We start from the raw sequence: 13749 nt of genomic DNA, 5'->3' as shown, positions 1-13749 counted from the left end.
TGCGTTGACTGCAGCCCAGCCTCCCAGTGACACACGCTCAAGGCATCAGCAGCGACTCATTCTGTGTGTCACCGCTCAAAATAAATTAGACAAGATGTTGTCCAAGGACTGACTTCCCAATTCCTGCTGGGAAAAAAACAACAATCTGTAGCTTGTGCAGATGATGTGAGAAGACACACCTTGTTATCATCTGCAGCTTCCTCTTCACCACTTGTATTCCAATGGGAAGTAATAAGTTATTCACATGTAGCATAATAAGTTATTCACATGTAACATAATACGTTATTCACATGTAGCTCCTTCTTCAGACTCACTTTTCAGGGAATCCTAACCAATAATTGGACTTTACTATTTGATCAACAAAACAATGGTGTTTTTTTTAACCCTAAACCATCTGAGTTTTGTAAACTGTGGCAAACAGACAGAGATGAGATTAAGCATTTAGTCATTTTGCCAGTCATGTGATCACAAAGTGTGGTAAGCAAACAAAGGAATTATCATAATAGATCATATAAGAATTTATGTGTTTCATCGTTACACCATGTCCACGTCTGTTCATATCTTTTCATATCTGGTTAGTCTCTGTTAGTGACATATTTCAGGAAGGAATGGTTGTTTAATGTATCACCATACTAGTGCTTGAGCTAAATGGAGGTCCAGGGCCACCAGTAGAACTGTTGGCATCTGTTTTCAAATTTTAAACAGCTTCCTAAAAAGATAAATTAGAAAATTGTCTAGAGAGTAACTGTCTGTTCTATGGTTTTAAGCAGGATGGATACATAACCATTTGAGATGACATTTCATCATCCATCTATAACTGTTTCTAACTGATATTTTTGGGGCCAAGTGTCATTTAAAATTACTTATCTGCTTTCAGAAATCAAACAGCTGACTCTCATTGATTTATATTTTATATTTTTAAGGTTTTGATGTGTTTTGGTTTTCATTACAGTAATTAATATTTAAACTTCAGTACATTATCAGGTAACGTGGATAAGAAAAATTCCTTCCATCCATCCATCTACACCTCCAGAGGCAGTTTGATCCTTAACAGAGTGGCATGTGAGCACCAAACAAACCATCCATTTCCAAGTGCATAAATCGTTTAAGTTTTTCTGTTTATCTGACTTATCAAATGATTTATTATTTTACATGCCATTCTGTGACAGCAGCTTGTACAAAACCAAGCTAGAAGCAGAACTCTCGCTCAACCTGCATCATTTGTTTCCGTCACCTAAATGATTAAAAGCGGTTAAAGGCTGCCAGGTTAAGGAAGACGTTTGGAGGAAAAAAAAAAAAGAAAACAGAGAAAATGTTTTATTGAAAATGGAACACACTCTAAAACTTACGTAACTCTCACGATTTCAATGAACTTTTGGTAAATGTGCCCACATAAACGAGAGCAGAAGAGCCACACATCAGTGTTTTTGAGAGAGAAGGGAAACAAGCATCAGAGAATGCACTTAAAAAAAAAACTGAAATGTTTTGAATGTCACCGGTTTTGATTGAAAGAACGGTTCAGCCCCAGCAATGCAGAGCAGCAAGAATAGCTCCTCTGACATACTGTCTCAGCCTTTCATATGTAAGAAGTTTCTTACAGTCTCTCTCTTCTCCTCCCACCCACTTCCTTCCTGCTCCTTTTTCTTTTTTCGTCAGGGCAAAGCGGGACCCAGGGGATGGAAAGGAAAGGTTTGTCGAATTAGACTTTGCGGTATTAGATATAATCCATTCTGTCTTATTCTGTGCCGCAGTGAGAAGCCCTGTCAAGCCTGCATTGCTGCTATAGAAGACTTATTGAGCCAATACTCTATGCTTGGGGAAATCTGGCCCCCGGGGTACAAAAAAAGGAAAAAAAAAAAAGAAAAAATGTACATCACAGGAGTCATCCTTTTGTGCACACATCTAAAATGTCAAACACTTTAATGTCTGCAGAAACATATAGAAATGCAAAGTCACAAAGTTGCTTCCATTTAAAGGAAGTTAAAAAGTATTGCTTGACTTAACGTACTTTTTTGATCTCTTGTGTGAAAAACCAGCAGAGCAGAATAATGCTTAGTTGACTATATGCTAAGCCTGTGTGGCTCGTGCTACTGTACCACACTTTGTTGAATTGCATATTTACTGTAAAACAGTGTTAAGAAGTCTACATGCTCTGGTTATTTCCAGTATACGGAGCCCCCTGGGGGACATGAACAATTTTTCTTTCTTTTGCGTTACCTTGCAATAGGCTTTGCGTTCTCTTGCAATAATGGACTGATCTTTATGCAGCTTAACTGAATATTGTAAGCTGCTATTATATAAGGTATTCGTAAGGTTTTTCCATGTAAATGTCTCGTTGTGAAATATCTGAAGTTTTATATTTTTTTCTATAGGATAAAAATGCACGACAAACCTATGATACAAACATACGGAAGAGGATTAGGGCCACTGGAAAAAAGAAAAAAAAATCTGACTTTAATCTCAGAATTCTGACTTTTTTTCTCAGAATTCTGACTTTTTTTCTCAGAAGTCATTTTTAATGGCCTGCCAGTAGGTTATATAGTGACTGCACCAATCACAGCGCATGTTCAATAATGTAAAAATACGGTTTTATTTTTTTTTCCAGTGGTCCCAATCCTCTTCTGTACAAACAGACACTTTCCATATGGGAAAGAAATAAAAAAATACATCCAAACTATTTGGACTATTTCGGAGTTATGATCATGGGGTAATCAGTTATTTGACAGTTCTGATTGCGTCTTTTTTGTGTTGCTCTGAAGGGACGTTTTCATGTGCAGTTCCATCTCGGTCTTAGATAAACAGACAAACATTCAGTGACTAAATCGATTTTCAGAGTTTTGCACCAAAGCGTTAAGAATAAACACGTTTTCACTGAGGCTCTTTAAATGTGTATATATCTGAGATTTTAAATTGATATTTGTGACTGTAAACAAAATAGACCAGCAAATATTGCAGTAAGCATATTGTGAGAGAACACAAAACGTATTGCGAGGGAACGCAAAAGAAGCATTTTTTCCTATGCCCCCTAGGGGGCTCCATACCAATATACTGTAATACAGTTGGGTACAGTTAACATAGTCTAGTCAAGTTATCAATTGGATTCCATTTCACTCAGTTATTTTATAAATGGCATGTGAATGATTTGAAAGTTATCTATAAATAAAAGCAACAGATTACACCGGCAGCAGTGGACAGATGTCAAAGTTGGCACAAAGTCCGTTAAACAACATTAAATACAGAGTAGAGAAAACTGAATGGACTTTTGCATCAGTCTGGGACCGAATATTTGCAATATTGGCAATATTTTAAATTTTACCATATAAATATGGTAAAATTCTGGCAACTACAGCTGGTATCTTACAGTATATTAGAGATGTTTATTTATTTATTTTTTGTACAGTGTGCTAATGCTCATTGTTAGTCTTCCAAACTAGGCTGTGGGTAATTTAAAAAACTCTATAGTGCAAGGATTCCAAAATCTGTCACATAAGGAGCTAGAACATGTTGGCAGGAAAAAAAAAAGTGTATATTTTTTTTAATCATCTCATGTCAGCTTGTGAAAACCTGAAACTCTATTTAAGCAAAATGTCCACCGGGGAACCTGGCAAGCGCTCTTAGTTTTGTCATTACTTAGCGACGGGTTGAATCTCACCCTGATGTGCAGCTTGAGCACCCAGTCTGAGCCGTGAGTAGCTGTTGTTGTGCATTATTGAACATGCGCTGTGATTGGTGCAGGCACTATATAACCTAGTGGCAGGCCATTAAAAATAGATATACGAAATTATCTACTGGGCCATTTATAATTGAGTTGTGAGACGGACGTGGCCGGCGGGCCTCGAGCTGGACGTGGCTGCTGTGATGTGTTGCTTCTGTTTCAGTGGAAAAAGAGAGAGAAAAAAAAATCTAACTCTGAAACATGGAAATGGGGATGGTTCACATTGCCTTACTATACCAAAATATGACAAATATGGGATTTTTTTATATTTTATTTTGAAGATAACTGATATCCTTATGAATCCCATATTTTTTATTTATTTATTCTTTTTTCAGTGTAGGAGTGAAAGGGGCCTCCAGGGCCTCCACATGATGGACGGGACATAGGCTTAATGGGTGTAGTTGCGTTTCTCGGGTATGATGGGTTACCCAGAAAGCGTTAGCTGAAACTCATCCTTGTATACATGCTCCCATAGATGTTAGAATAAGCAAGACAAATGGGCTGACTACAGTCACTTATCTAGTGGCAGCGCTAGGTGACTTATGTTCCAGAATGAAGCCGATGCGGCTGTCAGTGTGTGTGTGTGTGTGTGGGTTACATGAAGATGGAGGAGGCCTACGGAGAAGTTCCTGTAAACGGCAGGACTCAGACGAAGGCGGTATTCCCAGTCCCAGTGAGGATACGGCTGAATCCGGGTGTAATCATGCGCTTTGGAGCAAAACCTCCTCATACGAGCGTCGTCTCCAGCTCCGTGTCGTTTTGCATTTGCTTTTGTTTTGGTTCGTCGCTACGTGTAGCTGGAAGGGAAAGCAGCTGTAGCATGGCTACACATTTAGGACCCTCAATCAATTACTGCTGATAAAATCTAAGGAGCTATTTAAGTGATGAATGCCTGTGTAACAGACAGAGAGGCATAAAGTGCTCTACACAAAAAAGATGAATAGCTTTTGTTACCATTAGTCATTAGCAGCTGTAACTGATGGCCATCTTAGAGAAAGTTGAAATAATCATCAAAATACAATATAACAAGTTAATAGCTTTTATAAGAACAGCTTGATTGCTGTAACGTAAATAAAAAGTTTATGGAAGGTCATAAATTATTCTCAGCATGACACTTTCTTAATAAATGAATGGAAACAAATTAATGCAGTTTTTCCAAAATTGATACACTTTTGTATTTTTGTTTGAGAAATGTCTCATCCCAGCAGAAACGATCTTCTTGGTCTGTTTTTAACCATGTTCAGTGAGGGAAATGAATCATTTCTGATTTAACTCCACTGCCTCCCAAGGAAGTGTTGCCTAATCAGCTGTAAAGAGAATTCTAAAGCTTTCCAGAATACTGTGAATTACAATGTGTCATCACAGACAGGAGTTCAGACTAATTTTACTGCTAATTTCTCAAAAAAAAAGAGTCAAATATACACAAATTAGTTTGTTGTACCACATAAAAAAGGTTGTTAAACAATAATAGAAAGGTGAGAGAGTGGGTAGAGCAAACTCATCTGAAGGAGAGTTTTATGATTTATTGCCACTTAAAAACAAACAGCAGCTGATCAGCTGCTAATTCAGAGCTACAGACTAGTAAGTAGCCTGGAAACTCTGACTCCAAATAACTTAGCAGCCAAATGTCATTTATAAAGAGGGCTCCATTAATTTATTTCACTCATTCCGTATTAACAGGTGCAGATTGTCCCTCTGTTCTTCCACACTCCGTATGTACATCTGCGTAAGCTGCAGCACAGCCAATCAAATTAAATTTATAAACTTATAAAAACGAGGCGGGACTCCGGGGTGGGGGAGCGAGAGACGAAATAAGTCCTCAAATATGCTTCTGCGAATAATTTCTTTTGGCTACATAGATTATGAACTTTTAAATATAAAACGAAATGCAGCTTGCAAAACATGCAAGAAGAGAATTCTGGATGGAGATGCAACGACGTCCAACTTTGTCTGGCATTTGAAACTTCTGTGAGATAGCTGACTTTAGCTAACTTTGTGTTATTAGGAAGTGTACGCCGGACTATGTTGGTGATACCACTTGTATGCTATGATTTCTCATAAATCCTGTCCTTCTGCCTCCAGCCGGTGGACAGCGAGCAGAAAGCAGGTCCTGAACCTGAACTCTTTCTCTCTGTCCCATCATAATGCTGAACCAGGTCCCGTCCATCACAGGATGGATGGTGTATTTGAAGACATCTACGTTGGGAAATTATATTGACAGTAAATAGATTGTTTGCTGCAGTCACTGCATTAAGTCTATGTTTTTTCAGCTATAACAATTCAAATGGCGACATGATGGTCACATGTTCCACAGAATCCATTTCCAAGTGGCTTAGTTTTGGTAGAAAAACAAATTAAAATCCAGTAATTTTGCTATCCTTCAGAAATTTCTGACTTGGTTATTGGCTGCAATCTGCCCCGGTCTATTGTGGAAAATAAGAGTTTTCAACACTTTCTGATAGTAGTTGACAGCAACTACAGCCCAATATGTCACAAAACAATGAGATCAAAAATAGAGGCTCGTGCTGCAGAGAAACATTTGATATTAAAAACTCAGCTGAGCCAGACTGATCATGTTTCAGTGACGGTGGACGTTTGGTCAGAATGAAAGATGAGGGGTTTCCTTGGCATCACTGTGCACTGGATGCAGAATGAAGCTGAGAAGGTAGGGCTAAAATCAAAACTGTTGGCCTGTGAGCGCTTCAAAGGAATCTGTGAAAAGTTTGAAGCTGCATGCGATGAATACAACATCAATCTGGATTACATTTATAAGTGACAATGATGCCAATATGTGAAAAGCATTCACTGTGTGCTTTCCCACTGAGCAAGGTGAGGATGGCATCTCCTCCCCTTTCAAAGTTATCTAAGCTCAGCTCACTACTGCATACAAGCACAACATTGATGTGTTTGAAGCTGAACTTGGAGACCAGAAAAGCATCCCTGCTTCTGTCCTCACAAGATGGAACTCAACAGTGAGACAGGTGAAGGCGGTTCTTCAGTGTGAGCATCTGGAACTCTGTGCTGTTCTTGAAATGGCCGAGCACAAGGATTTGTTATTCACAGCAAGAGAGTGGAACTTGTTGAAGCAGATGGTGGACATCTTGAAGTCTTTTGAAGAAGCAACTGATTTGAGACAAGTTGAGAAAGTAGTCACGATCAGTGCTGTTGTTTCATCCATTCTGTCTCTCAGTCACCACCTTGAGAAACTAAAGCCTCAGGTCTGTTTCCTAAATGGTCTGGTCAGGAGCCTCCTGGAATCTTCATCAGTGTGCAAATAGCGAGAGCAGAAGAAGGGATCACTGCACCCTTTACAGATCCAGCATTTTCTCTGTTGTGGGCGGAGCACCATGCGTTGGGCGGCCAGGACATGAAGAGAGAGGTGACACAAAAAGTTAAAGGTAAAGACTGTATTTAGTGTACTTTTTCTGTATTTTCATTTACTTATTGTCTAAAATTCTAATAAGGGCTCTTTTGCCGCTGTTAACTTGATGTTGTCTCAAATCTAATCCTGGAAAATGCTGCAGATCCTGCAAATTCAGAGTAACATGTGACTCCTGGTGATAAAAATCAAAAGGACTGCAAAGATGGAGGACTGCTTGCTGCCTACTGTAAGAGGCAGAAGAAGGATGTCCAGACCATGTCCAGCACTACAGCTGAGTCACTACCTCCTTATTGCTGATGGACAGAACGCCCTCTTGCTCTGGTCAATGAACATGCACACTTTTCCTTCACTGTTTAATTGTGGCTACCAGAGTTTTGTCAGTGCCTGGTTGCAGTGCTCCAGTGGAACGCGTTTTCAGTTACGGTGACATCATTTTACGTCCTCATAGTGCACAAATGACACACAAACTTTTGGCCAGTTTGGTCTTTTGCAAATGCAATGCAGAATAATTAACTGAAATACAATATCCTCAATTGCAGATTCCTGCTAATGGTTCAGTTAATATATTTGTTTTGTTTGTCTTGCGTCGCTCACACATGGACACACACAGACATGTTCACTCAGGGACCAGGTAAGAGAAAAGAGGAGAAAAAATGCTGCTATGTTTCTTTGTGCTGCACTTTGGAAATGTCAACATTTTTGTCTTTTTCATTGAATGCTAAGTTTAACTGAACTGTGCAATTTTAAAATGTTTTTTTATACTTTGTGTTCAGCTGGACATGTTCTATCAAGATTTGGGATGAATTCAGATTTAAAAAAGAACACATGGTCTATTATTTACATTTCATATATAACTGCAAATTGTTAAAAAACAATAATAAAAAAATACTCAAAATGACTTGAAATTAAAAGTTCCCGACTTTTGCCTTTCTCAGCTTGAGACTTGACTTGACTGTCTTTACTTGAGACTTGAGGATAAAGACTTGAGATTTTCAAAACACTGACTTGGTCCCACCTCTTGTGAGAAACCTCTAAAAATACTTAGAATACTCAGAACTGTCTACTTGAATAGATCAAACTCTGCATAAACATTAATTTGCACAGTAGAAACCACAGTAGCTCTACCACGTAAACACATATTTACAATCTTACTTTTTTTTTCTGTACAGCCAAACATCAGCAAGGAAAAGGCCTGGCACTATTTAATTTGATTGGCTGAATTGCAAATGGTGGCCAGTAGTGTGCCAAGTAACGTTGTTCTAAGGTATTTTAGCTTCTACTGCTAATTTTCTTTCAAATATTTTAGATAAGATCCGCAAAGAAATCCTCAAATAGTTAAATCAGCTGGTCTTATGGACGGAATGCTATCTGCATTTTGATTTAAGAAGAACAAATAATTAACTCACACTTTTTACAGGAACAAAATCAGACTTTCATCATGGACCGGACTACCTCATCAGTGCAATTCAGATTCTTGTTCAATCTAAGACGCATCTCATCTTGTATTGGAGTTGCTGTCATAGAACTCTTTTGGAAAATGTGCTCTCTGGGACTTTAATGTTAATATTTACATAAAACAATGAGACAGAAAAGCAATACCACGCATCTCATCCGATAAAAATTAAACACACCCACCCCACCCAGCAACTTGGATTTTAATATTGAAATATGACAACCATGTTGCCAAATACTTAGACATCTAAAACTTGTTTCTATTGATTTCTTGACCTTACATTTCTACCAAGAATAACAGACCCTGACTACACCATGTGAAAAAACTGGAGTTTATAGAGATGTATGTTTGGTGGTTTAGAGTTTTTTTAATTCAGATTTCTACAGCTCTTTTTGAGTAAACTGGTTGACAAAAAACAAAACAAAAAAACTGTTATCTTTTTACTCCTCCACAACACATTTAGTCTCAGTTTTTCTAGTTGGAATTTTGATTTGACTGCCCTGAATTTGCTGACTTATCTAAATCCAGTGGGTGTCGTTCTGATCAGTACTCATCTCCTGACTATTAGTTAAATGATAAGACTTAAAAAACAACCTATGGTTATCACTGATACTGACCTTAAACTTACCACACTTCTTGAGTGTCAGTGTATCAAAGTCATAATAAATAAATATTTTACACCACATTATTCTAACTGATGTTTGATCATATATTAACTACGCTGCTGCACTTTAGTATCTGTGGGATTTTTTTAAATAAAAGAAAATGAAAATTTACGTTGTCATTTTAAACTTTTGGATACATATGGAGACATTGGGGTTCAGTTTTCCTTTTGGTTATAGGAAGATCCTATCAGGTTTGGAGCAGCAGAAATCGACAGTTGTAACAGGAAAGGAGGAAAACGGAGAGAGAGAGAGAAAACTAGTTTATTAAAATTAATTTCTCCAATGCTGCAAAGAGGAAACAGGAAGCGAGGCAAAACCATTTGCAACTGATGTCACCATGATGTCAACGCAGACACTATTAATATGTCCCACCAGAAAACCAACCACACAAATTCCTCCGTCAGTGTTTTGGTGCTTATATTGTATAAAATATTTAGTTGATGGTGCATACTACTGTTAACACAGATCATAAACCTATGATATATGGAAAGCACAAAATGTTCTTCATTTGATTAGCAATGCAAATAAAATATGCTCTACAAAGAGCATAATCACATTCTTAATTCCTTAACTTAAAAAAACATTTTTCCATCAGATTATGTGCAACAGTGCAATAAAAACATCAAATCTACTGGAAGGGTCACCATGGACCAACATTCCTTCACAAAGACTAAATGTTTTCAGTCTGACAAGCTCTGAAGCCAGAAGGCTTTTTCCTCTGTTCTTAATTGTAGCTCAGCATGTCTATAATGCTATCTGCCTTGCCTGTTTGTGGCTTTTTGCACCTATGTGCTGTGATCTCTGTCTATTCTAGTTATGAGTAATTTCTCACCATCAGAGTTTTGAAAATGTTTGATAAGTGATGGCAGGTCCTTATCTGTATCATCTTCACAGCCAAAATAGCATAGCATTCGATTGTCTAGTTGTAAGAGTTACATTTATGACAACTAAAGTTGTTTCAACTTGTCCAGTCTGTAATAGGTTAAATATATTTAACATACACACAGCTTAAAAATATACTTCATTAAAATAATTGTACAGGGTGCGGTGGTGGCGCAGCGGTTAAGCACAACCCGTATAAGGAGGCCTTAGTCCTCGACTACAATTAAGGCGCTTTCGCACTGCACGGAACGGAACGGTTGTGTTCGCATTACAACTATGTTGTTATAGATCAACTGGTGGCTAAATCAACTGGTGGTGGCAGCTGGAAAAGACTGATGTTTCTGTGGGCGTGGCTTTTTAGGACCCCCCCCCTACTGTTTCTGTAATGTTACACTTTATTTCCTAGCTCATTTACAGAAGACATGGCTACCGCAGATCTATGTGGCAGTGTCATTTCTTCCTTATTGTTGATATTTTTTCTCGTCTTTATTCTTTTCATCAAGTGACCGTAATTCTCAACCATATGAGACATCGCTGAAAAAAACAATTGTCTTATATACTTTTACATCAGAAACAGGTTAAAATCTTCACTCAAACTGAGATTCTGAAAGTGCCACCAATTAATCCAGGCCAGGCTGCAGGGTGTCCCTTATATGACAATCAATGACAGCTAGGAAATAAAGTGTAGAGTTACAGAAACAGTTAAAAAGATTTTGCTATAGTTTCTGTGGATATCTATTTGAAATATCACAATATGAGGAATATGTGGAAAAATTCAGGCACGTGCAGGGGGGGGGATGGAGGCCTGGGGGTGCTTGAGCACCTGCCCTTTTTGGTCCTTGCCCCAAAGTGCCTTTTTGGTCAATTATTTTTTTATTTTTTAGTTTTTTATTGGTATTATTATTTTCAAAGCCCTCTTCTGACACATAATAACATGTACTAAAATTATTTTTTGTCTTGTTTTGTTTTGTTTTTTTGTGCAACATAATAAGCCGATCACCTTGTTACCTTTGACTTTTGCCCGTGACGCATGACGCAGTTGCCTCTCGCGCAGTGAGATGAGGCGGCTAACTGGAGCTCAGCATAGCGAACGTTCCAGATTACAGAACAGTTTTTGGTGAATTATATATAAAAAAAAACATTTTTGGTGAATAAAGTGGAGTTGCTACTTGTCAGATGACGGAAAACGTTGTAGTATCGTTTCTCTTTCAGCACGGAGTCGCGGTTTATGCAGAGAGGTAATGAAATACAACAGACACTGACAGGCCTCTGCGTCTGGCTTACTCTGAAGAACGACTGAGTGGGAGGAGACAGCCAGGTGAGGAAAAACTGTTGTCTATCGATTTAGTATTTTTATCATACAGACATTAGGCTGTTGTTGTTGTGCCATTAGCTAGGTGCTAGCTACGACTTTGCTAGCAAAGCTAGATAAATAAAAAGCTTCTTCCCTGTGTATGAGGCACATCGCCCGTCCAAAACTTATCATCTTCATAATGAATATATGTCCGATCTTCTAATTTCCTTTGCTGCATAATGTACATTGCATTTATTCTAGCGTTAGGTAAATGTATCTTGAAGGAGAATAGCACTTAAATAAAAGTCCAACAAGGATATTCATTTAGAATTAAAAATAACACACCCTGAATTACCATGATAGATATAATGTATGTCATTAATGAAGGGGAAAAAAACTCAACCCAGACTTTAAGTTTAGGGTCTGGTTCGCAGAGTATGTCCTTAAGTTTTTTCCCCAATTATTCAATGGGAAAAAATAAACTAACCTCAGTTAAGTAAAATAAAATTGTAATCAGAACTTTTGGAATTGTAATGATTTCTTTTTTAAAAACAAATTGTTTTGTTTAAAAAACTTTTTTAAAATTAAATAACTAATTTTTGTCTTGTGAACTTAAAAAGTTATTTGCCAAACATAAACTTTTATTTGCACACATCAGAAATCTTTTGTTGCGATTTTAGGTCCTGCCCATGACGTCATGTGAGAATCACAAGCATAACTTTTAGTCAAACAAAAACTTAGAATATCAAGAAAAGATTTCTGACATGCACAAATAAGTTTGTTTTGCAAAAAAAAATCACTTCATGAGACAATTGTGTGATTTAAATGTTTAAAAAAGTTTTAAGCAAAACTCAGTAGGCTTTTCCCATAGTGACATGCATTAACAATTCAATTTTTGCTTTTGTTTTTTTCTTTTTTTCTGCAGTTCCACCTTAAAGTTTGATGCAGCTCTGCTTTCCTGAATGGACCATCTTCATCTCCACTGCAGCAAACAGGTAGCTCTTTTTTTATAGATTACAGTACACTAAAAGGTTGCATTGTGCCCTTGTTTATATTTTTAATAGTGTAATTCTGTAAAGACAAAATATGTAAATCGGAGCTAAACCACCAGCTCTGATTTACATATCTTGCTAAATTGCGAGTTTGAATATTGCAGTACTTTCCTATAACAAAATAGACCTGCAGAAAGAAATTACTAATAAAATATCTTACATATGCATAGTTGTATGCTCTGTATAGAGATTTACCTTAGCTTTGATTGTATATTTCACAATTTTGTAATTTATCATTGTTTATTAAACTCTGAAAGCTTTGTGGCTTTGTTAATATTCTGTCCTAGAATGCGGTTAGATGTGCCCCTTTTTTTTTGTTTTTTTGAGCACCTGCCCCTTTAGTGGTCTCTGCACGGCCATGCAGCCAGTCGATCTTTTTAAGCATTTCATTTTTAATCCCAAGGCTCTTCAACATTTATGTCGGCTTTCAGGGAATAATCTTTGCTTTGAGATCTGCTCATGCCACATCGAGATCTATTTCGATCTTCCTTTGACGAGTTTCAACCTCTGAAGCAACACATAAGTCAGGACAAGTTCTGCGTAATTTACACGTTTTGATGGTTTTGCAGATGAACTTTTAAAAAAAGGCAACATACCATATTAGACCAATAAAGTCTTTCTAATTAGACCAATAAAGTCTTTCTAATTAGTTATTCCCGAGATCTTAGTGGTTGTTTTACGGAATCGGATAGTATTTTTGCAAAGCTTATTGCATTGTTTACTTCCTGGTTCGGTAAAGGGGTCCTAAAAAGCCACGCCCACAGAAACATCAGTCTTTTCCAGCTGCCACCACCAGTTGATTTAGCCACCAGTTGATCTATAACACCGGTTGCAAGTTGTAATGCGAACACCACCATTCCGTTCCGTTCCGTACTGTTCCGTTCCGTTGCGTTCCGTTCCGTGCAGTGCGAAAGCGCCTATAGTGAAGAACAGCATTGGATTAAGTTGCATATCAAACCCATTGTGGTGTATAGTTTGTCATATAAACTTACTTTAAATTGAAAGTTTGACGATACTTGATTTTATTCATTAAAATTCAGAGAAATCTACCAATGATATTATAGCAATTTGAAAGATAAAAGCATACGGGCTAGAAGTAAAAATAAGCTTGTGAAATCAATCTGGTGACATTTAATGTCGCTTCTTTTAGTCAGACTCGGGGGTTCCCTAGCAACAGTCTGTTTTTAGAAGCTCTTTGCTGCTATGGACGACTGGTCATGTCAAAACTGACAATAAAAACAGAAATAATAAATAGTTTCATAAAGTGATTGGTATGGTAAACATTTTTTCTCCCCAAAAATTAGAA

This window comes from Poecilia mexicana, unplaced genomic scaffold, assembly GCF_051168715.1.
Source record: "Poecilia mexicana isolate PSO_F unplaced genomic scaffold, ASM5116871v1 scaffold_20, whole genome shotgun sequence".
In the NCBI taxonomy this organism is placed as follows: domain Eukaryota; kingdom Metazoa; phylum Chordata; class Actinopteri; order Cyprinodontiformes; family Poeciliidae; genus Poecilia; species Poecilia mexicana.
Note: the sequence above shows the minus strand (reverse complement) of the source record.